The sequence below is a fragment of the Lucilia sericata genome, unplaced genomic scaffold (genome assembly GCF_015586225.1).
Source record: "Lucilia sericata isolate MDLA Ls3-8-SP2 unplaced genomic scaffold, ASM1558622v1 Contig002622F_arrow, whole genome shotgun sequence".
NCBI lineage: Eukaryota > Metazoa > Arthropoda > Insecta > Diptera > Calliphoridae > Lucilia > Lucilia sericata.
In genome coordinates this window covers 12,835-38,336 of record NW_023996367.1, presented here as the reverse complement: position 1 = coordinate 38,336, position 25,502 = coordinate 12,835, and the positions used below count along the sequence as shown (strand labels likewise).

Sequence of the window (25,502 nt, the reverse complement as noted above, 5' to 3'; positions counted from 1 at the left end):
TAAGATTAAGTAGAAAATGGATTATAAAAACCTGCGATTGTGGTAAAAATTAGACTATGTAAACTACGTCAGTACTAGTTCAGTTCTCGTTCAGTTCTTTTTCAGTTCTAGTTCAGTTCTAGTTCAGTTCTAGTTCAGTTCTAGTTCAGTTCTAGTTCAGTTCTAGTTCAGTTCTAGTTCAGTTCTAGTTTAGTTCTAGTTCAGTTCTAGTTCAGTTCTAGTTCAATTCTAGTTCAGTTCTAGTACAGTTCTAGTTCAGTTCTAGTTCAATTCTAGTTCAGTTCTAGTACAGTTCTAGTTCAGTTCTAGTTCAGTTCTAGTTCTAGTTCAGTTCTAGTTCAGTTCTAGTTCAGTTCTAGTTCAGTTCTAGTTCAGTTCTAGTTCAGTTCTAGTTCAGTGCTAGTTCAGTTCTAGTTCAGTTCAAGTTCAGTTCTAGTTCAGTTCTAGTTCAGTTCTAGTTCAGTTCTAGTTCAGTTCTAGTTCAGTTCTAGTTCAGTTCTAGTTCAGTTCTAGTTCAGTTCTAGTTCAGTTCTAGTTCAGTTCTAGTTTAGTTCTAGTTCAGTTCTAGTTCAGTTCTAGTTCAGTTCTAGTTCAGTTCTAGTTCGGTTCTAGTTCAGTTCTAGTTCAGTTCTAGTTCAGTTCTAGTTCAGTTCTAGTTCAGTTCTAGTTCAGTTCTTGTTCAGTTCTAGTTCAGTTCTAGTTCAGTTCTAGTTCAGTTCTAGTTCAGTTCTAGTTCAGTTCTAGTTCAGTTCTAGTTCAGTTCTAGTTCAGTTCTAGTTCAGTTCTAGTTCAGTTCTAGTTCAGTTCTAGTTCAGTTCTAGTTCAGTTCTAGTTCAGTTCTAGTTCAGTTCTAGTTCAGTTCTAGTTCAGTTCTAGTTCAGTTCTAGTTCAGTTCTAGTTCAGTTCTAGTTCAGTTCTAGTTCAGTTCTAGTTCAGTTCTAGTTCAGTTCTAGTTCAGTTCTAGTTCAGTTCTAGTTCAGTTCTAGTTCAGTTCTAGTTCAGTTCTAGTTCAGTTCTAGTTCAGTTCTAGTTCAGTTCTAGTTCAGTTCTAGTTCAGTTCTAGTTCAGTTCTAGTTCAGTTCTAGTTCAGTTCTAGTTCAGTTCTAGTTCAGTTCTAGTTCAGTTCTAGTTCAGTTCTAGTTCAGTTCTAGTTCAGTTCTAGTTCAGTTCTAGTTCAGTTCTAGGTCAGTTTAGTTCAGTTCTAGTTCAGTTCTAGTTCTAGATTAGATTTAGTTGAGTTGAAGGTGAGTTCTGATTGAGTTCTAGTTCAGTTCTATTTCAGATCTAATTCAGGTATGGTTCATTTCCACTATGTTCTTATTGAGTTCTAGTGCATTTGAGGGCATTGAGTTTTGATACTGTACGAAGAAAAGAAAATATGTAGATTATTTACTGAAATGTTTTAAATACCAAATAACTCAACTTTGCACTGCCCCTACCCTAACTTTTCTTAATGACTGTTTTATGGCTCTGTTACATATTGTAAACAAATGTCGCCTGTGGTTTTAAATCTGTTTAACAAATATTTCCATAATTTATGTTTGTTTTTCTCTACACAACTTGCCACTAGTAATAAAAAACTAGTTTTAATAGATATTTTTTTTTAAGTTTTACTAGTATGTAGGTATTTCGACAGAAGTTACTGAAAAAAAACTATCAATTTCACTTTCGATTTTTAAGCTAAAATTATGTTTTTTTAGCTATTTGGACAGCAAGCAGAAAAAAAAAACAACGAAATTCCTTAAAATACATAAAAATAATACTAGATATTTTATAGCAAAAGCCAAAAGATGTCATACAGGCAGTGGTGGAGACATTGGGTTTTATACAAGACAAGATCGCATACATAAATACCTTGGCTAGACGCGAACCAGAAAACTATTTAAAGACACAGAGGAAGAAGAAAACAAAGAAACAAAACTCTGAACTGTCTTGCGAAGAAATAAAAAAGAAGAAACTACGACCAGAACAAAGGTTATAAAATGTTGCTAATGTTTTAAGTAAAGAAAAAAACATACTGTCGCTAAATAAACTAATGGGACAGACAGACAAGAAAACGATTTAGAGTTAAACTAAAGAAAAACCAACAGACTATCTAAAAAAATACACATATAAATAAATACTTTTAGTAATATAATTCAAACCCAATAGGAAATTTTTGCAATTTATAAAGAAATTTTTCGTTAAAAACTGAGTGAATTAATTAAAAATCTATTTGTAATCATCAGGGCGTATGATTAATATTAATTCAGAGGTTGGTTTATAAAATTCGCTATAACTTGAGAACTAGAACAGTTATTGAAGAAAATCAAAAGGCTATTAGTAGCTAATATTCTACAGATTTAATACACTATAAAATGTTTTAAGAAATAGCTACATTTTATTAGCCATAACTCAATTTCCTATTAGGTTTTGCAAAAGCAAACAACTACAAGGAAAAAAAAACTCGCAAATTGCAACATGAGACATTATTGCCAACTCTATTGCTGCTGCTGATGCTGCTTGCAACAAATGAAAAAAATTAAGAAAAAAATAACACTCATATGAAAAATAAACAAAAAAAACTGACACATCCAAATAAAAAGATACACACCATCAGTTTGGGATGATGCCTGGCTGCCTCTAGTGCTGCGGCTGCTGCAGTTTGTTGACAACTATTGCAGAAGAACAAGACAGACGACAACAGAAAATGAAATCAAACTGCAACAGCAACAACTTTTAACTTTTATTGTTTAACTGCTCGTTCACTTTGTTGCATTTTTGGTTCATTTTAGACGTCTAGAGAAGCAGGAGGAGGAAGAGGGGGTCTGACAGTCAGTTTCAGTTTCTATTAGTAGGTACTTTCTTCTGGTGACTTCTGTAGTCGTCGTCGTCATCATCATCATTTTATTGTTTTCTTAGTACCTGTTGCTGATCTTCATCTCATTTGTGTTTTGATGATGATCGCACTCACAAAAAGCTTCATTAGTCTTTATGTGGTCAATAGCCAATATTGCAGCTACATCATGAGGTTTATTAGTCCAAACCCATGTCAATTTGCTTGACAGAAATATGAGGAGTATAAAAATAATGATAGTTTTTATTTTGAAATGGAAATTTGTTTAGGTTTTAAATGAAAGTGATCCAAAAACATATGGACATGATTGACAAGTGAAGCTAAACAGATCTAGAATTAAAGATCGAATGGGAATAAATTAAGTTTTTTCTGTTCTAGTTCAGTTCTAGTTCAGTTCTAGTTCAGTTCTAGTTCAGTTCTAGTTCAGTTCTAGTTCAGTTCTAGTTCAGTTCTAGTTCAGTTCTAGTTCAGTTCTAGTTCAGTTCTAGTTCAGTTCTAGTTCAGTTCTAGTTCAGTTCTAGTTCAGTTCTAGTTCAGTTCTAGTTCAGTTCTAGTTCAGTTCTAGTTCAGTTCTAGTTCAGTTCTAGTTCAGTTCTAGTTCAGTTCTAGTTCAGTTCTAGTTCAGTTTAGTCAGTTCTAGTTCAGTTCTAGTCAGTTCTAGTTCAGTTCTAGTTCAGTTCTAGTTCAGTTCTAGTTCAGTTCTAGTTCAGTCTAGTTCAGTTCTAGTTCAGTTCTAGTTCAGTTCTAGTTCAGTTCTAGTTCAGTTCTAGTTCAGTTCTAGTTCAGTTCTAGTTCAGTTCTAGTTCAGTTCTAGTCAGTTCTAGTTCAGTTCTAGTTCAGTTCTAGTTCAGTTCTAGTTCAGTTCTAGTTCAGTTCTAGTTCAGTTCTAGTTCAGTTCTAGTTCAGTTCTAGTTCAGTTCTAGTTCAGTTCTAGTTCAGTTCTAGTTCAGTTCTAGTTCAGTTCTAGTTCAGTTCTAGTTCAGTTCTAGTTCAGTTCTAGTTCAGTTATAGTTCAGTTCTAGTTCAGTTCTAGTTCAGTTCTAGTTCAGTTCTAGTTCAGTTCTAGTTCAGTTCTAGTTCAGTTCTAGTTCTAGTTCTTGTTCAGTTCTAGTTCTAGTTCAGTTCAGTCAGTTCTAGTTCAGTTCTAGTTCAGTTCAGTTCAGTTCAGTTCAGTTCAGTTCAGTTCAGTTCAGTTCAGTTCTAGTTCAGTTCTAGTTCAGTTCTAGTTCAGTTCTAGTTCAGTTCTAGTTCAGTTCTAGTTCAGTTCTAGTTCAGTTCTAGTTCAGTTCTAGTTCAGTTCTGTTCAGTTCTAGTTCAGTTCTAGTTCAGTTCTAGTTCAGTTCTAGTTCAGTTCTAGTTCAGTTCTAGTTCAGTTCTAGTTTAGTTCTAGTTCAGTTCTAGTTCAGTTCTAGTTCAGTTTCTAGTTCAGTTCTAGTTCAATTCTAGTTCAATTCTAGTTCAGTTCTGGTTCAGTTCTTATTCACTTTTAATAAATTTGTAGTTCAGTTCTAGTTTGGATCCTAAAGAAAAATTTTACATTTCTCTTTAAAAGTTTAAAAAATAAATCCTTTTAAAAGCCATCAAGGCGTATGATTGATATTAATTAAGAGGTGAGCTTATAAAAAACAGCTATAACTTCAAAACTAAAATAGTTACTGCAGTCTATTAAATTGATGATAAAAGCTAAGAAATTGAAGAATTTATTTTTTTCAAGAGATTAAAAAAATGCTGAAACTGAAAGCATTTTTTTATTCCAAAAACATTTTTTTCAAATTTTAAGTATTTTCATGAGATCGGATTATAATTAATTTATTTGAGGAATTAGAACGTTTCTAGTTCAGTTAATTTTTCTTATAGTTACCACAATTTCTTTCCTAATTAAATGATTTTAAAATTATGTTATTCTAAAGTCGTTCTACCTACTTAATAACGATTTTATGTAAATAATCTAGAGTGATAATTAAATATTCTATTTGCTATTGCGATTCATTCTAAATAGAATTTTATTATAAAATCATTACACAATTTACTAGAGTTTTTACAAAATTAATAAAACATTTCTAAAGTTGTTTTTTTTTTTCTCAATTCTAGAATAATTACATTAAGTTGTTAAAAATTACTAAACAATTTTAAATTTTTATTTACAACGTATAAACAATTTCAATACAATTATTATTTTAATGCAAAAATAAACAAGTAGAACTAGTTTTTTTTGTTATATTCCATAAAAGAAACAACAACCACAATGGAAATTGATAAAAAATATTGCATATAGTAAATAAAAAACAGCCTTTTAAGAGGTATATAAATAAAAATGAAAAAAATAAACTAGTTCGTTTTTTTTGTAGTTTAAAAAAGAATTATAAACTGCCAATGCAGTTTTGCGACGAGACGAGCAAAGCAACTAAGAGTAACACTTTACTTTTTATATTTCACCTCACTTATTTAGATTTGTCTGAAATTATAACATCTTTATGGTCATCTCGTTGGTTTGTGTTTTTCATAAGTGCATAAACTTAACGTTGCAAGTTGAGTGGTTGTATTCTAGTAAATAAAAACTATTGAATCCATTCGATACTTTATGAGTTTGCTCTAGTCTTGAAGAAAAAAAACTTGTACATACACCCCGGTAGTTTGGCGAATACTCCAAAACAGTACCAAACAGTCTAACAGTTATAGCTCGATTCTAGTTCAGTTCAATTTCAGTTCAAGTTCAGTTCTAGTTTAGTTCTAGTTCAGTTCTAGTTGAGTTCTAGTTCAGTTCTAGTTGAGTTCTAGTTCAGTTCTAGTTGAGTTCTAGTTCAGTTCTAGTTCAGTTCTAATTCAGTTCTAATTCAGTTCTAGTTCAGTTCTAGTTCAGTTCTAGTTCAGTTCTAGTTCAGTTCTAGTTCAGTTCTAGTTCAGTTCTAGTTCAGTTCTAGTTCAGTTCTAGTTCAGTTCTAGTTCAGTTCTAGTTCAGTTCTAGTTCAGTTCTAGTTCAGTTCTAGTTCAGTTCTAGTTCAGTTCTAGTTCAGTTCTAGTTCAGTTCTAGTTCAGTTCTAGTTCAGTTCTCAGTTCTAGTTCAGTTCTAGTTCAGTTCTAGTTCAGTTCTAGTTCAGTTCTAGTTCAGTTCTAGTTCAGTTCTAGTTCAGTTCTAGTTCAGTTCTAGTTCAGTTCTAGTTAGTTCAGTTCTAGTTCAGTTCTAGTTCAGTTCTAGTTCAGTTCTAGTTCAGTTCTAGTTCAGTTCTAGTTCAGTTCTAGTTCAGTTCTAGTTCAGTTCTAGTTCAGTTCTAGTTCAGTTCTAGTTCAGTTCTAGTTCAGTTCTAGTTCAGTTCTAGTTCATTCTAGTTCAGTTCTAGTTCAGTTCTAGTTCAGTTCTAGTTCAGTTCTAGTTCTTCTAGTTCAGTTCTAGTTCAGTTCTAGTTCTAGTTCAGTTCTAGTTCAGTTCTAGTTCAGTTCTAGTTCAGTTCTAGTTCAGTTCTAGTTCAGTTCTAATTCAGTTCTAGTTCAGTTCTAGTTCAGTTCTAGTTCAGTTCTAGTTCAGTTCTAGTTCAGTTCTAGTTCAGTTCTAGTTCAGTTCTAGTTCAGTTCTAGTTCAGTTCTAGTTCAGTTCTAGTTCAGTTCTAGTTCAGTTCTAGTTCAGTTCTAGATCAGTTCTAGTTCAGTTCTAGTTCAGTTCTAGCTCAGTTCTAGTTCAGTTCTAGTTCAGTTTTAGTTCAGTTCTAGTTCAGTTCTAGTTCAGTTCTAGTTCAGTTCTAGTTCAGTTCTAGTTCAGTTCTAGTTCAGTTCTAGTTCAGTTCTAGTTCAGTTCTAGTTCAGTTCTAGTTCAGTTCTAGTTCAGTTCTAGTTCCGTTCTAGTTCAGTTCTAGTTCAGTTCTAGTTCAGTTCTAGTTCAGTTCTAGTTCAGTTCTAGTTCAGTTCTAGTTCAGTTCTAGTTCAGTTCTAGTTCAGTTCTAGTTCAGTTCTAGTTCAGTTCTAGTTCAGTTCTAGTTCAGTTCTAGTTCAGTTCTAGTTCAGTTCTAGTTCAGTTCTAGTTCAGTTCTAGTTCAGTTCTAGTTCAGTTCTAGTTCAGTTCTAGTTCAGTTCAGTTCAGTTCTAGTTCAGTTCTAGTTCAGTTCTAGTTCAGTTCTAGTTCAGTTCTAGTTCAGTTCTAGTTCAGTTCTAGTTCAGTTCTAGTTCAGTTCTAGTTCAGTTCTAGTTCAGTTCCAGTTCAGTTCTAGTTCAGTTCTAGTTCAGTTCTAGTTCAGTTCTAGTTCAGTTCTAGTTCAGTTCTAGTTCAGTTCTAGTCAGTTCTAGTTCAGTTCTAGTTCAGTTCTAGTTCAGTTCTAGTTCAGTTCTAGTTCAGTTCTAGTTCAGTTCTAGTTCAGTTCTAGTTCAGTTCTAGTTCAGTTCTAGTTCAGTTCTAGTTCAGTTCTAGTTCAGTTCTAGTTCAGTTCTAGTTCAGTTCTAGTTCAGTTCTAGTTCAGTTCTAGTTCAGTTCTAGTTCAGTTCTAGTTCAGTTCTAGTTCAGTTCTAGTTCAGTTCTAGTTCAGTTCTAGTTCAGTTCTAGTTCAGTTCTAGTTCAGTTCTAGTTCAGTTCTAGTTCAGTTCTAGTTCAGTTCTAGTTCAGTTCTAGTTCAGTTCTAGTTCAGTTCTAGTTCAGTTCTAGTTCAGTTCTAGTTCAGTTCTAGTTCAGTTCTAGTTCAGTTCGTTCAGTTCTAGTTCAGTTCTAGTTCAGTTCCAGTTCAGTTCCAGTTCAGTTCTAGTTCAGTTCTAGTTCAGTTCAAGTTCAGTTCTAGTTCAGTTCTAGTTCAGTTCTAGTTCAGTTCTAGTTCAGTTCTAGTTCATTTCTAGTTCAGTTCTAGTTCAGTTCTAGTTCAGTTCTAGTTCAGTTCTAGTTCAGTTCTAGTTCAGTTCTAGTTCAGTTCTAGTTCAGTTCTAGTTCAGTTCTAGTTCAGTCTAGTTCAGTTCTAGTTCAGTTCTAGTTCAGTTCTAGTTCAGTTCTAGTTCAGTTCTAGTTCAGTTCTAGTTCAGTTCTAGTTCAGTTCTAGTTCAGTTCTAGTTCAGTTCTAGTTCAGTTCTAGTTCAGTTCTAGTTCAGTTCTAGTTCAGTTCTAGTTCAGTTCTAGTTCAGTTCTAGTTCAGTTCCAGTTCAGTTCTAGTTCAGTTCTAGTTCAGTTCTAGTTCAGTTCTAGTTCAGTTCTAGTTCAGTTCTAGTTCAATTCTAGTTCAGTTCTAGTTCAGTTCTAGTTCAGTTCTAGTTCAGTTCTAGTTCAGTTCTAGTTCAGTTCTAGTTCAGTTCTAGTTCAGTTCAAGTTCAGTTCTAGTTCAGTTCTAGTTCAGTTCTAGTTCAGTTCTAGTTCAGTTCTAGTTCAGTTCTAGTTCAGTTCTAGTTCAGTTCTAGTTCAGTTCTAGTTCAGTTCTAGTTCAGTTCTAGTTCAGTTCTAGTTCAGTTCTAGTTCAGTTCTAGTTCAGTTCTAGTTCAGTTCTAGTTCAGTTCTAGTTCAGTTCTAGTTCAGTTCTAGTTCAGTTCTAGTTCAGTTCCAGTTCAGTTCTAGTTCAGTTCTAGTTCAGTTCTAGTTCAGTTCTAGTTCAGTTCTAGTTCAGTTCAAGTTCAGTTCTAGTTCAGTTCTAGTTCAGTTCTAGTTCAGTTCTAGTTCAGTTCTAGTTCATTCTAGTTCAGTTCTAGTTCAGTTCTAGTTCAGTTCTAGTTCGGTTCTAGTTCAGTTCTAGTTCAGTTCTAGTTCAGTTCTAGTTCAGTTCTAGTTCAGTTCCAGTCAGTTCTAGTTCAGTTCTAGTTCAGTTCTAGTTCAGTTCTAGTTCAGTTCTAGTTCAGTTCTAGTTCAGTTCAGTTCTAGTTCAGTTCTAGTTCAGTTCTAGTTCAGTTCTAGTTCAGTTCTAGTTCAGTTCTAGTTCAGTTCTAGTTCAGTTCAGTTCTAGTTCAGTTCTAGTTCAGTTCTAGTTCAGTTCTAGTTCAGTTCTAGTTCAGTTCTACTAATACCCTTATATCCCAGATAATCTAACTGGTTGTTAGTTCTCAAAGTACTCTTGGAAATAGTCCACCATTCTTATCCTATGCAATGATCTCCTTGTAATTGAAATAAATAATTTTCAATATCGGGAATCTCTACTCAGAACTGCCGGTTAGTTACAATTGTTGCCTCTATAACTATGCAATTATTGTAAAGTTGTTGTTTTTTTAGATTTTGTATCGTCTTCTTTGAGTTTTTTATATATACATACATATATTATTAACATCTCATATATACGAGTTGTAGGTATAGTATTTTTTTTTTTCTATATTTTATAAGTTGTTATTTAAAGTTTTGTTTTTGTACCTGTTAAACGAACGAGTGGTCATTTCAATTATAGACCGAAAGACCAGTTTTGTTTAATATATATATATTTTTTTTTAATAATTTTTGATCTCGTTTTCATTCATTAAGAATTCAGTTTGTTTTCTCATCAGAGAAAAACTTATTTAAGGATCGAAATAAGGCACAGTGTTACTTTTGCCTTAAAATGTTTACATTTTAAAATTTCAAAAAAAAAAAAAAATTATAAAAAATTAGCTTTGATCAGAAACTGTGTTTCTTCTTGCTTTTAAGAGAGAGATCTCTGTTTTATCTTTTATAAATACCTCTTTTTTAAGTTATACACCCAATAACAAAAAAAACCATTTTTATTAAGTTGACAAAAATCTCAAAAAGTTATGAATCTTAACTACAACCCCAAAAATTTCACTTTTTAACAAAAAAATAATATAATAAAAAATATTGCAAAACCAGCAGCAGCTATAAAAACAATTTTCCTGCTTTAAAAAGTATGTGTGTGGTTTTTCCGGATTGAAAAAATCTTTTAACTTTTTCATTTCATTCATGCGTTAGAGGAAAATAAAACAAAAAAAAAGTATGAAACTTTAAATTACAAAAACAGCAAGTGCGTAGTAAATGAAAACAAGATAAGAAATACATATGTAAAGTTGAACATACATATTTACAAAAAATGTAAAACTTACAATTTAAAAAAAAAACTGAACAAAATGATTGATAAAAGATAAACAGACTTTGAACAACATCTTTATTGTAATTTTAAGTTAAAGCAACAACAACTTATAGCTTTTTTTTAAAAGAAAAAGATCAATTTTGTAAAGCAGCACAAGTAAATCATTAACAACAACACTTGCACTAATAAACAATACAAACAAATATACATACTTACTGTTTAAACTATCTAACTCACTAATATGTATTCACTTAAAGTAAAGTCTAAGTGTCATTTATAGAGTTTCATACACCCCTCAACCGTCCCTCTCCTTCCCATTATAACAAACTATCAGAGTCTTTGCTATCATTTGTCTCTTACTCTTTTTCCTAAAGCTAGCTTATACTAACACAAGCTTTTGGTTGTTTTTCTATTGCATATTTCTTCTCTAAATATCAATGATTATAAACTTGTTGTTTACAATGTAAACTTTACATACAAACATAGTTTTATATACATACATATACAGAAAGATGTTAATGATGATGGTGATGATGACACCATCATCTTGTTTATGTTGTTGTTAAAAGACAATTTTGTTATTGTTGAGCTTGGGATTGAAAGAGACAATATTTTGATTGAATGATATTCAATGCACAAACATTAATATGATATGGGTGTTGTTGTTGTTGTATTTGCATTTAATATTACAGAGTTGATATTTAGAGAGTGAATTAGTTTCAAAGAATAGTCCAAGGACTAATCCATAGACTAGTCAGTACACTAGTCTACAGACTTACGAATGTACAGACGAATAACAGACCGGGTCCATAGAAATCTGCGGACTAATCAATACACTAATCTCAAGAGTAGTCAACAGTCTGGACATTAGGCTGGACACTAGGCTAGACCAATATACTAGTTTATAAACTAGACAACATCTCAATATACTAGTCCATAGTTTAGTCAATAGTCTTACCTATAGACTAGCCTATATCTTTTTAAATAACTTATTCATAGACTAATCAATAGACTAGTCAATGGACTAGTGAATGGACTATGAAATAGACTAGTTAGCAGACTAGTCAATAGGCTAGTCATTCAGTGGACTGGTCAGTAGACATCTCAACAGACTAGTCCATTGAGAAGTCAGTAGACTATTCCATAAACTTGAAAATATGCATTTCAATAGACTAGATAATTCACTATAGACAAATCAATAGACTTGTCCATGGTCTAGACTATAGACTAGTAAAAATACTAGTTAATAGGTTAGTGAATGAACTAGTTAATAGGCAAGCTAATAGTCCATTGACTAGCCAATTGACTAGTCAATAGAAAAACCAATATACTAGCACAAAGGCTCTTCATTAGACAAGCCAATATGGTAGTTAATAGACTAGCTAATGGGCTAATCAATAAACTAGCCAATAGATTAGATATTAAACTAGTCAAAAGACTATTTCCTGGTCCAGTCAATGGACTACACTATAGGGTAATCAATATGCTAGTCAATAGATTAGTCACTGGATTGGCAATTGTCTATTCAATAGACAGTCGATAGACTAGTCAATAGACTGATCAATAGGCTACTCATTATACAAGTCAATATACTAGCAAATGGACTAGTCTATTGACTAGTTAATAGATTATTCAATGGACTAGCTCACTAACCAATAGACTAGTCATTAGACAAGCCAATGGACTGGTCAATAGACTAGCCAATAGAGTAGACACTTGACTAGTCAATAGAGTGGACACTTGAACTAGTCAATAGACTTGTTATAGACTAGTCAATGAACTAATCAATAGGATAACCAATAGACCTAGTCAATAAACTAGTCCATAGACTAGCCAACAGTATATTCCATATTCTAGTTAATAGTTTAGTGCGTATACTAGTTAATGTTCTAGTCATTATATTAGTCAGTAGTCTAGTCCATAGAGTAGTCAATATAGTAGTCCCTAGACTAGTCAATAGCGTAGTCAATAGATTAGTCAATGAACTAGACAATAGTCTATTCAATAGACAGTCTATATACTAGTCAACGAAATAGTCATATAAACAGACTAATCAATAGACTGGTCATAGGCCAATCATCGGACTAGTCTATAGACTAGTCAATAGACTAATTGACGAACCCATAGACTAGTAATTAGACAAGCCAATGGACTGGTCATAGACTAGCCAATAGATTAGACACTTGAGTATCAATAGACCAGTTAATATACCAGTCAATGGACTAATTATAGGCTTCTCAATAGACTAGTCCATAGAGTAGTCAACAGTATAGTGCATATTCTAGTTAATAGTCTAATCCGTATATAGTCAGTAGTCTAGTCCATAGAGTAGTCAATAGAATAGGCAATAGTCTAGTCAACAGCCTTGTACATATGCTATTCGATAGTTTAGTCAAACGAACTATTCAACAAACTAGTGCATAGACTAGTGAATAGACTGGTCAATAGACTAGTCAACAGACTAATGGTCTATTCCGTATATTAGTAAGTAGTCTAGTCCTTAGAGTAGTCAATAGAATAGTCACTAGACTAGTGAACAGCCTAGCACATATGCTATTCGAGAGTTTAGTTAATAAACTAAACCATTGTCTAGACCATAGCCTAGTCAATAGACTAGAAAATGTACTAGACAGTAGACATCACAATAGACTCGTCAAGAGCAATTACTATAGATTAGTCCATAGTCTAGTTAATGTACTAGTTAATAGACTTGTCATTGGATTAAATGAACTTGGAAGTTTGTTGTCCATAAACTAATCTGTAGACTGGTCATTGGGTCAGTCCATGCACATGTTAATAGAGTAGTCCAGGACTACTCCACTGTGTAGGCCATTGACAATATTGAAATTCACAGTAGGCTTTCGTGTAACATACATGATCCAACTGTTTCCAACTCCCTGCCCCAAATAAACCAATTTCATTGAACTTTATTTAAGATAATTCTTTTGGTAAACAATAAATAAACAAAACCAATAATAAATTAACTTCAGAATTTAAACATTACATCTATGAATTACCAGAACTCTACAGACTCCAGCAATGTATTATTTGTAAATAACAGAGAAAAAAAAAATCAGCAATCATTTGTAGCCATGGAACAGAACTCAAAAACTTAAAGATTATTTATTTTTTTCTCTAGTATTTCGAAATGTTTACAACACATTAAAACTTAAACAAAGAATAAATAAAATAAAAACAAAAGAATAAACCTCAATTGTATAAACATTATATACAGACGTACATATAAAGTTAAGAATAAATATAAAAAAAAAAATATTGAAAACTTTAAAAAAATATATACAAACTACTGTGGCCATCAACCGAATAAGACCTCCTCACACTTTATGTTTTTAAGTACTTCCATGCTACACTCGTTGTCTTCAATCAAAAGTGTGAAGAAATTTTTTTAATATTTATTTTGTTGTTTTTTTTCTGTCTTTCTTCAAAACCAAGCAATCGATAATTGCTTATGAATAACACAGATGGGGCCTGTCTTGATTTTGAAATTATCAGTAAAAAAAAAAAAAACTATATACAATTTGTTGGCGGCCAATTTAAGTCTCCCAAGTTGTTGTATAAACAAAAAGGAAAATGGTCTTGTTAGATGAAATCTGTCAATTTTCTATTGTTAAGATAAAATTGGTATTATTAGGGAGTTTTTTTATGCTAAAGGCCTCTGAAGTTAAAGGAACATTATGATAATGTTTAAAGTCTGGCAGTGATCAGTTTAAAACAAACCTCTCTTCTCCCCTAACAAATGTTTGATATTTGCTTTTCTTTAAAAATGTTCGATGTTTTTTCTCTCTTTCTTACTCTTCAATACTAATCAGTTACTTATTATCAAACGTACTCACGTTTTTATTACGTTTTTTTTCTAAAGACTTTTCAAATTCCAACAAAACAAATTCACTAAAAAAAATGTGTCAAATTTTAGACTAGTTTAAAGAGTCAGTTCGTCTGCCTGCCTGTCTTTCTTCATTTCTGGCAATGGGTGTTTAATTGTTATTGCCAATTAGAAAGTGGGTTATTAATGTTTTTTCTTGTCATTGTTTTTTTCTTCTAACTGCTTTTAAATTGAAGGCCTCGAGAATTTGTTTAATATTCTAAAAATGTTTGATCTAGTAACAGCTTATAAAATAAATTCAATTTATTTCGTATTAACTTCTAACAGCTACCGAGAATTTTTATTTATTCTGAATTTTTGCTACTGGATTATTTTGAAATAAATATTTAAAAAATGCACGTGAGAATTCTAGTTTTAAAAGAATTTTGTCAAAAGAAACGCCAATAACTTTTTTATGGAATTTTATTAAGGAAGTATAACTATTCGTTTAAACATTATACATAAATATTTATACATATTATAGAGCTATGAAAAGGATTCAAAAATATTGAATATAGACGCTTACGGCCAATTTACCGGAATGAACTTTCAGTGCATTCACAAACGATACTTCATTGACTATAAATCAACCATATATCGCCTATGATTTCAGATAGATGCTTACTAGACAGCATCATCATTTACATAGTCACCTAGTATAGTCTAGGTCTATAGTCTAGTCTATAGTCCTAGTCTATAGTCTAGTCCTAAAGTCTAGTCTATAGTCTAGTCTATAGTCGAGTCTTATTAGGGCTAGTATAGTCTAGTCTATAGTCTAGTCTATAGTCTAGTCTAGTAGTCCTAGTCTAGTCTAGTCTAATAGTCTAGTCTATAGTCTAGTCTATAGTCTAGTCTAGTCTAGTCAGTCTAGTCTATAGTATAGTCTAGTCTAGTCTAGTCTAGTCTAGTCTAGTCTATAGTCTAGTCTATAGTCTAGTCTATAGTCTAGTCTATAGTCTAGTCTATAGTCTAGTCTATAGTCTAGTCTATAGTCTAGTCTATAGTCTAGTCTATAGTCTAGTCTATAGTCTAGTCTATAGTCTAGTCTATAGTCTAGTCTATAGTCTAGTCTATAGTCTAGTCTATAGTCTAGTCTATAGTCTAGTCTATAGTCTAGTCTATAGTCTAGTCTATAGTCTAGTCTATAGTCTAGTCTATAGTCTAGTCTATAGTCTAGTCTAGTCTAGTCTATAGTCTAGTCTATAGTCTAGTCTATAGTCTAGTCTATAGTCTAGTCTATAGTCTAGTCTATAGTCTAGTCTATAGTCTAGTCTATAGTCTAGTCTATAGTCTAGTCTATAGTCTAGTCTATAGTCTAGTCTATAGTCTAGTCTATAGTCTAGTCTATAGTCTAGTCTATAGTCTAGTCTATAGTCTAGTCTATAGTCTAGTCTATAGTCTAGTCTATAGTCTAGTCTATAGTCTAGTTATAGTCTAGTCTAGTCTAGTCTAGTCTATAGTCTAGTCTATAGTCTAGTCTATAGTCTAGTCTATAGTCTAGTCTATAGTCTAGTCTATAGTCTAGTCTATAGTCTAGTCTATAGTCTAGTCTATAGTCTAGTCTATAGTCTAGTCTATAGTCTAGTCTAGTCTATAGTCTAGTCTAGTCTATAGTCTAGTCTATAGTCGTCTAGTCTAGTCTAGTCTAGTCTATAGTCTAGTCTATAGTCTAGTCTATAGTCTAGTCTAGTCTATAGTCTAGTCTATAGTCTAGTCTATAGTCTAGTCTATAGTCTAGTCTATAGTCTAGTCTATAGTCTAGTCTATAGTCTAGTCTATAGTCTAGTCTAGTCTATAGTCTAGTCTATCTATAGTCTATAGTCTATAGTCTAGTCTAGTCTATAGTCTAGTCTATAGTCTAGTCTATAGTCTAGTCTATAGTCTAGTCTATAGTCTAGTCTATAGTCTAGTCTATAGTCTAGTCTATAGTCTAGTCTATAGTCTAGTCTATAGTCTAGTCTATAGTCTAGTCTATAGTCTAGTCTATAGTCTAGTCTATAGTCTAGTCTATAGTCTAGTCTATAGTCTAGTCTATAGTCTAGTCTATAGTCTAGTCTATAGTCTAGTCTATAGTCTAGTCTATAGTCTAGTCTATAGTCTATGTCTAGTCTATAGTCTAGTCTATAGTCTAGTCTATAGTCTAGTCTATAGTCTAGTCTATAGTCTAGTCTATAGTCTAGTCTATAGTCTAGTCTATAGTCTAGTCTATAGTCTAGTCTATAGTCTAGTCTATAGTCTAGTCTAGTCTAGTCTATAGTCTAGTCATAGTCTAGTCTATAGTCTAGTCTATAGTCTAGTCTATAGTCTAGTCTATAGTCTAGTCTATAGTCTAGTCTATAGTCTAGTCTATAGTCTAGTCTATAGTCTAGTCTATAGTCTAGTCTATAGTCTAGTCTATAGTCTAGTCTATAGTCTAGTCTATAGTCTAGTCTATAGTCTAGTCTATAGTCTAGTCTATAGTCTAGTCTATAGTCTAGTCTATAGTCTAGTCTATAGTCTAGTCTATAGTCTAGTCTATAGTCTAGTCTATAGTCTAGTCTATAGTCTAGTCTATAGTCTAGTCTATAGTCTAGTCTATAGTCTAGTCTATAGTCTAGTCTAGTCTATAGTCTAGTCTATAGTCTAGTCTATAGTCTAGTCTAGTCTATAGTCTAGTCTATAGTCTAGTCTATAGTCTAGTCTATAGTCTAGTCTATAGTCTAGTCTATAGTCTAGTCTATAGTCTAGTCTATAGTCTAGTCTATAGTCTAGTCTATAGTCTAGTCTATAGTCTAGTCTATAGTCTAGTCTATAGTCTAGTCTAGTCTATAGTCTAGTCTATAGTCTAGTCTATAGTCTAGTCTATAGTCTAGTCTATAGTCTAGTCTATAGTCTAGTCTATAGTCTAGTCTATAGTCTAGTTTATAGTCTAGTCTATAGTCTAGTCTATAGTCTAGTCTATAGTCTAGTCTATAGTCTAGTCTATAGTCTAGTCTATAGTCTAGTCTATAGTCTAGTCTATAGTCTAGTCTATAGTCTAGTCTATAGTCTAGTCTATAGTCTAGTCTATAGTCTAGTCTATAGTCTAGTCTATAGGCTAGTCTATAGTCTAGTCTATAGTCTAGTCTATAGTCTAGTCTATAGTCTAGTCTATAGTCTAGTCTATAGTCTAGTCTATAGTCTAGTCTATAGTCTAGTCTATAGTCTAGTCTATAGTCTAGTCTATAGTCTAGTCTAGTCTAGTCTAGTCTATAGTCTAGTCTATAGTCTAGTCTATAGTCTAGTCTATAGTCTAGTCTATAGTCTAGTCTATAGTCTAGTCTATAGTCTAGTCTATAGTCTAGTCTATAGTCTAGTCTATATCTAGTCTATAGTCTAGGCTATAGGTCTATTCTATTGTCTAGTTTAGTGTATTATAGTCTAGTTTATAGTCTAGTCTCTGGTCAAGTCTATAGTGTAGTCTATATTCTAGTCTATAGTCTGGTATATAGTCAAGTCTATAGTCTAGTCTATAGTCTAGTCTTTAGTCTAGTACATAGTCTAGTCTATGGTCTAGTCTATAGTCTAGTATATAGTCTAGTCTATAGTCTAGCCTATAGTCTAGTCTATAGTCTAGTCTATAGTCTAGTCTATAGTCTAGTCTATAGTTTAATCTTTAGTCTGGAGTATACTAAATCCTATTCTATAGTTTTATCCTAAAGTCTACTCATTCACCATTTTCTCTCCATAACAAAGCAATTCCAAATTTAAACAAAAACTCATCATCTCCTTTAAACAACTTTCAGTTTTGTTTTAAAAAAACCTCTTAACACTTTGCAATAAATTGAACAATTCCCTATACTCTCCTGATGATCATTATTCTCCCCTTTTCCAAACAAACAGCACAGCACGCACGATCCACAAATAAATATTTATAACTTTGCAACATTGTTGCAATTGCTTACATTGACTGTAATGAAAACCAGACAAAAAGCAAGATCATTGCAATCATGTTAAGAAAATTGCCAATAATAATAAATAAAATTAATTTCCATTTACACTTTTATTTACAAAAGTTATTAACCATGATTTAAACTAGCAGATAGCAAACAATAACTAGCTAGATCGAACGAACAACCGGCAAACACTTGTAATCATATACAGAAAAGGAAAAACAATAATTTTGAAATCATATTCGTACAATTCGTATATTTGTTATGGGTCATTTGGTCGTACAAGCGATCGATCGGTCGGTCGGTCGATCGTCTTTGAGTGTTAAGAGCTTTGTAACGATAAGACTTGCAGCTTTTATGTAATGTTATTGTAACAATAATGAAAACAATTCAAAGCTATGTATGTTCCCCTTTGATGCAGATTATCTGTTTGTCGGTTTAGTCTTTAGCATGTGTATTATGTGATCTTTAATGTGCGTAGCAAAGAACTCAAACATGTATAGTCTTGGAAGGTTAAGTGGTTATCAATATTGCACTCATTCGTATCAACTTTTGTAAGAAGTATTGTAAAAAAATCACTTGCAACACTTGTAAAATGTGGAAATCTAGAAAGATAGTTTTCAAAACTTGTGGGACAAAGTCAACTATAAGTTAAAAAGGAAATAATAGCTCTCTATATCTGGTCATTTAAGGTTATTTACGATGAAATCCTTTTAACCTTAAAACAGAAGAATGCACTCAATATCTCTTATTCACACCTTATTGCACTAACTTACCTCGACAATAATGTTAGAATATGAAAAGGATCTCTACCCCTTGAGGAGATGCATTTGTTGCTAAATTTGGATCTTATTCCTTATCGATTACCATTTGTTTCACCTGATATTTGGAGGTGATGAATGATAATTTACATGAGGAGATCGGGTTAGTGGTGACCACATTACATAATTCATTGTGGACTGGACAGTTGGCATATCTAGTCAACGTTTGTACAGGATAGATCCCCTTGTAACGAGATCTATGGCGTCATTCCATTTGTTGTCGAAGGATTGTCAGAAAACGTTGCTTCATATAATGGTTTCCGAAGCCATTTCTGGCTACAGATCCAAAAGATTAGCACTTGCGGTTTCGAATAGTTGTTGAGCAGACCAGATTGATGTAGGAAAGTTATATATCTATTCACAATCTGATACAGAATCTTCTTTCCAAACTGATCTTGATGGAATTAGAACGATTTTGCAATGACATCGAAAAACGTAATTTCATCAAAGGTCGACTGATTATCAAATTTCGAAGTCGTTGACTGGATACAAATCCAACAAAGTCCATTACAAAGGCCGTCTTAATGGCCCCTGTAACTTCAGAAGATCTGTAGAATTGTGTTATAAAGATTTTACGGTTCCAGAACAACACTTCGTTTCGTCTTCACAATATGGGGCTCCGTTTAGATACCGGAAGGTATATCGTCCTCAGTTAAGAGAGCGTTGGGTTTTTGGGTTTGATACAACAGATATCGGATATTCGAATAGCAGGGATGAAGCGGGAGAACAGTTTTGTGGATTTTTGTCTTTAATTGATGTTTTTATCGTCTAGCTGAGGAGGAAAACGATAGCTGAAGATACATTCTAAAGCGTTTAGAACTAACAATTGTTCCATTGTGCATTAAGCTTAAAATTATAAACATTTTGTTATCTTATTTCGCAAAAAAACTGGTTTTATTTTCAAATAATGTCTTTTGAAATTGATTTTTTATAAATTTAATGTTCCATAGTGCAAAATTATCATTATTTGTTTTTGGCTTATTCGTCCCATAGTGCATTTTATAAAAAATATCATATGTTTTAAACTTTTTTAATAGAAAAATCATTACATCGAATTATGTTGCCAACGTTTTGAAATATTTCCAATATTGACCCATAGTGCATTTCATTAAGAGTAAAATTATAAATATTTTTTAAACTTTTTAAAATATTTTTTTCTTTTCATATACATATGTTTCTTTTATTATAAATTATAAATTTAATGTCCCATAGTGCACAATTATCAATATTTGTTTTTTGCTTATTCCTTCCATAGTGCATTTTATAAAAAATATCAGATGTTTTATACTTTTTTAATAGAAAAACCATTACAACGAATTATGTTAGCATTTTTTTTTTTTTTTAATTCCTAATATTGACCCATAGTGCATGTAGTCAAGAGTAAAATGTACATTTTTTTATCTTTTTAAAAGAATTTTGTTTTTCTTTTCATATATGTTCCCTTTATTGTAAACTTAATGTCCCATAGTGCAAAATTATCATTATTTGTTTTTGGCTTATTCATCCCATAGTGCATTTTATAATAAATGTTAAATATCAGATGTTTTAAACTTTTTTAATAGAAAAATCATTACAACAAATTTTGTTAATAAATTTTTCAAAAATTTACAATATTGACCCATAGTGCATTTCATTAAGAGTAAAATTTTTAATATTTTTTAAACTTTTTTAAAGAATTTTTTTTTTGTTTTCATATATGTTCCTTTTTTTATAAATTGTATGACCCAGAGTGCAAAATTATCATTATTTGTTTTAGCCTATTCGTCCCATAGTGCATTTTATAATAAATGTTAAATATCAGATGTTTTAAACTTTTTTAATAGAAAAATCATTACAACGAATTTTGCTGCCAACGTTTTGAAATATTTCCAATATTGACCCATAGTGCATTTCATTAAAAGTAATATTATTAATATTTTTTAAACTTTTTAAAAGAATTTTGTTTTTCTTTTCATATATGTTCCTTTTATTATAAATTTAATGTCCCATAGTGCACAATTATCATTATTTGTTTTTGACTTATTCGTCCCATAGTGCATTTTATAATAAATGTTAAATATCAGATGTCTTAGACTTTTTTAATAGAAAAATCATTACAACAAATTTTGTTAATATATTTTTCAAAAATTTCCAATATTGACCCATAGTGCATTACATTAAGAGTAAAATTATTAATATTTTTTAAACTTTTTAAAATAAATTCTGTGTTTCTTTTCAAATAAGTTCCTTTTACTTTAAATCTTAAGAAATTTTCTGCCCCATAGTGCTCAATTATCTAAATATTTGTTTGTTACTTGGTTTTTGCTTTAAATTAATGATGTCCTATCTCTTACAAATGAAATCAAAGTTTTTACCATTTATTTTTTTCTAAAGTGATCATGTGTCTCCAACATGATCCTCTGCCACAGAGGGATTTGTTTCTATCTTTTAAGAATATGTATGTAAGTTCATTTATTCGCTCCAGTATTGTGTTGAGTGGTTATTTGTTATAGTTGATTATTTCTTTTGTAAATTTCCTCTACCGAACATTGTTGTTGTTTTTGTTGTTCTTGTATTATAGAGAAGAAGTGTTCATTATCAACATCGTTATTATTTGTAATTTATTTAGATTTCGCTATAAAAATTGTTTCAATATTTCTTAAAATCTAGTTTTAGTTATTTTTTTTTTTTCGATTTTCTATATATAAGGACTCAAAGCCTTAGTTAAAGTTTCAAAGTACCATTTACATTTGTTGTTTTTTTTTTTCATATCTTTTTCGATTATTATAATAATTTTTCATGCATTTTTATAGAGTGTCTTGTCTATTTGTATTTATAGGTATTATAGTCATATGTAGTAATGTTTTTTGTTGCTAGTAATGTTTTAAAATACATTATGTTGGTTTGGTTGGTATCGGTTGGTTGCTGGCTAATGCCGCCAATTCAAAATTCCTGCTCTAAAGACAAACTTAAACTGCACGTATACCTACTTAAAGTGTCAGGTAAATTCTATATGATCTTGCTTTCCTCTCTCTCTCTCTTCTGGCGATATCTTATACAATTTATAAAATTTATTCAAGTCTTGTTTTCGCCTTTAGATCGTTGATATTTCTCCATTTATTGTGTTAACAAGTATGTGTAAAATGTTTATTATTATTCCATCGTTTTTCTCTCTGCTTTTTTTTGGTTTTACATTTAAATTCTATAAATGATCGATAGTGTATGAAATTATTTAGAATCGTTATGTAAATTGAGTTTATTTGTTATGGATTTGTATGCAGTTTTTTTTATTATTATCTTTTAAATTTGCATTTCTTATAGTCTTTGCATATGGGTTTCCAATAAACGTAGTATTGCACTGGATTTACCAGCTATAATTGGATAAAATTGCAAAAATTATGACATTAATAAATTTTATGTATATTTTTGTTATAAAAAAAATCATTTTTCATTTAGGTTTAAGTTCTTAAAAGAATATGTTCAAGGCTTTTTTAAGAATAAACTTGTCAATGTTTCATTAATTATATCATTAATTGTCAGAAGTGATCGTAAGCAATGACTAGAAGTTTTTTTCTATTTGGTCTCGATTTTGAAGTCAATGACAAATTTTTATGAAAATAAAGAATGATAAATGGAAATTATTCTTTTAAAATCAAGGTAAAAACTAATGACAAAGATCTTAGTCTATGCTCCTGTATATAGTCTAGTCTATGGTCTAGTTTATAGTCTAGTCTACAATCTAGTCTATAGTCTAATCATAGTATAGACTATAGTCTAGTCTATAGTCTAGTCTATAGTCTAGTCTATAGTCTAGTCTATAGTCTAGTCTATAGTCTAGTCTATAGTCTAGTCTATAGTCTAGTCTATAGTCTAGTCTATAGTCTAGTCTATAGTCTAGTCTATAGTCTAGTCTATAGTCTAGTCTATAGTCTAGTCTATAGTCTAGTCTATAGTCTAGTCTATAGTCTAGTCTATAGTCTAGTCTATAGTCTAGTCTATAGTCTAGTCTATAGTCTAGTCTAAAGTCTAGTCTATAGTCTAGTCTATAGTCTAGTCTATAGTCTAGTCTATAGTCTAGTCTATAGTCTAGTCTATAGTCTAGTCTATAGTCTAGTCTATAGTCTAGTCTATAGTCTAGTCTATAGTCTAGTCTATAGTCTAGTCTATAGTCTAGTCTATAGTCTAGTCTATAGTCCTAGTCTATAGTCTAGTCTATAGTCTAGTCTATAGTCTAGTCTATAGTCTAGTCTATAGTCTAGTCTATAGTCTAGTCTATAGTCTAGTCTATAGTCTAGTCTATAGTCTAGTCTATAGTCTAGTCTATAGTTCTAGTCTATAGTCTAGTCTATAGTCTAGTCTATAGTCTAGTCTATAGTCTAGTCTATAGTCTAGTCTATAGTCTAGTCTATAGTCTAGTCTATAGTCTAGTCTATAGTCTAGGTCTATGTCTAGTCTATAGTCTAGTCTATAGTAGTCTATAGTCTAGTCATATAGTCTAGTATATAGTCTAGTCTATAGTCTATCTATAGTCTAGTCTATAGTCTAGTCTATAGTCTAGTCTATAGTCTAGTCTATAGTCTAGTCTATAGTCTAGTCTATAGTCTAGTCTATAGTCTAGTCTATAGTCTAGTCTTAGTACTAGTCTATAGTCTAGTCTATAGTCTAGTCTATAGTCTAGTCTATAGTCTAGTCTATAGTCTAGTCTATAGTCTAGTCTATAGTCTAGTCTATAGTCTAGTCTATAGTCTAGTCTATAGTCTAGTATATATAGTCTATAGTCTAGTCTATAGTCTAGTCTATAGTCTAGTCTATAGTCTAGCTATAGTCTAGTATATAGTCTAGTCTATAGCTAGTCTATAGTTCTAGTCTATAGTCTAGTCTCTAGTCTAGTCTATAGTCTAGTCTATAGGTCTAGTATATCGTCTAGTCTATAGTCTAGTCTATAGTCTAGTCTATAGTCTAGTCTATAGTCTAGTCTATAGTCTAGTCTATAGTCTAGTCTATCGTCTAGTCTATAGTCTAGTCTATAGTCTAGTCTATAGTCTAGTCTATAGTCTAGTCTATAGTCTAGTCTATAGTCTAGTCTATAGTCTAGTCTATAGTCTAGTCTATAGTCTAGTCTATAGTCTAGTCTATAGTCTAGTCTATAGTCTAGTCTATAGTCTAGTCTATAGTCTAGTCTATAGTCTAGTCTATAGTCTAGTCTATAGTCTAGTCTATAGTCTAGTCTATAGTCTAGTCTATAGTCTAGTCTATAGTCTAGTCTATAGTCTAGTCTATAGTCTAGTCTATAGTCTAGTCTAGTAGTCTAGTCTATAGTCTAGTCTATAGTCTAGTCTATAGTCTAGTCTATAGTCTAGTCTATAGTCTAGTCTATAGTCTAGTCTATAGTCTAGTCTATAGTCTAGTCTAGTCTAGTCTATAGTCTAGTAATCACTAGTATATAGTATAGTCTGTGGTGTAGTCTAGGCCTAAAACAGCAATCATTAAGTCAATAGAAAAAGGTGGCATCCACGGTAATATAACAACAACAAAACACATGAAATGCAATCAGTTAGTTACGCAGTTTCAATAACAGCCGTAACCTGTCATAACAAGAAAAGGACTAATGAACACAAAATATTACGAATAAAAAAAAAGTGGAACCACAACGTGAGGTCCATTATATGATCATACCTTAGAGTATGATCAATGGGTTGGATGGATGGTTGGCTGAATGGCAGGTTTTTATTCAGTTTTTTTTTTTCAAACCCACAAATTGCGAGCAAAAACCACAGAAACCAACACACGCGTCATATTTTTGATCGTAAAATAAAACAAATTTTATAATAAATTGTAGGTTTTTCTTCTTTTTTTTTCGTTTGAGTTGATATGAGCTGAACGTTCAAGCCATTAAGTTTGTGTTTTTTTTATAAGTTTTGTTGAACCAGTTTTAAAAATAAATTGTAAGTAATTTTTACAATTATTCTGAAGGTTGCACAGGATGTTTGTAGTTTCTCTTACACACACTCTTAAGATATTTGTTTGAAGGGCAGCCAACAGCAGCCGGCAATGTATGGAAGTTCAAAGATTTATTTTCTGTTCACTCTGCAAGTTTCGTGGAAATCAGCAGTATTTTGTAGGGCCAACGTAATTGTTAACAGTAGGATGAGTTTTGTTTCCAAAGCAAAATGTAGTAGTTTAGAAGGGAAGAAGTTATAGGCTAGACTATAGACTAGCCTATAGACTATACTATAGACTAGACTATAGACTAGACTATAGACTAGACTATAGACTAGACTATAGACTAGACTATAGACTAGACTATAGACTAGACTATAGACTGGACTATAGACTAGACTATAGACTAGACTATAGACTAGACTATAGACTAGACTAGATTAGACTATAGACTAGACTATAGACTAGACTATATACCAGACTATGGACGAGACTATAGACTAGACTATAGACTAGACTCTAGACTAGACTATAGACTAGACTATAGACTAGACTATAGACTAGACTATAGGCTAGACTATAGGTTAGACTATAGGCTAGACTATAGACTAGACAATAGACTAGCCTAAGAATAGCCTATCAACTAGCCTATAGACTAGACTATAGACTAGTCTATAGAATAGACTATAGACTAGACAATAGACTAGCCTAAAGACTAGCCTATCAACTAGCCTATCAACTAGCCTATCAACTAGACTATAGACAGACTATATACTAGACTAGACTAGACTATAGACTAGACTATAGACTAGACTATAGACTAGACTATAGACTAGACTATAGACTAGACTATAGACTAGGCTATAGACTAGACTATAGACTAGACTATAGACTAGACTATAGACTAGACTATAGACTAGACTATAGACTAGACTATAGACTAGACTATAGGACTAGACTATAGACTAGACTATAGACTAGACTATAGACTAGACTATAGACTAGACTATAGACTAGACTATAGACTAGACTATAGACTAGACTATAGACTAGACTATAGACTAGACTATAGACTAGACTATAGACTAGACTATAGACTAGACTATAGACTAGACTATAGACTAGACTATAGACTAGACTATAGACTAGACTATAGACTAGACTATAGAC

The 25,502-nt window shown here is 31.7% G+C and overlaps 1 long non-coding RNA gene across 1 annotated transcript in view; it reads left to right on the top strand.

Annotated features, from left to right (window-relative positions):
- LOC119614136 overlaps positions 1 to 25,502 on the top strand; it is a 35,227-nt gene that overhangs the window by 6,548 nt on the left and 3,177 nt on the right. The gene's annotated exons all lie outside the window — the stretch shown is intronic.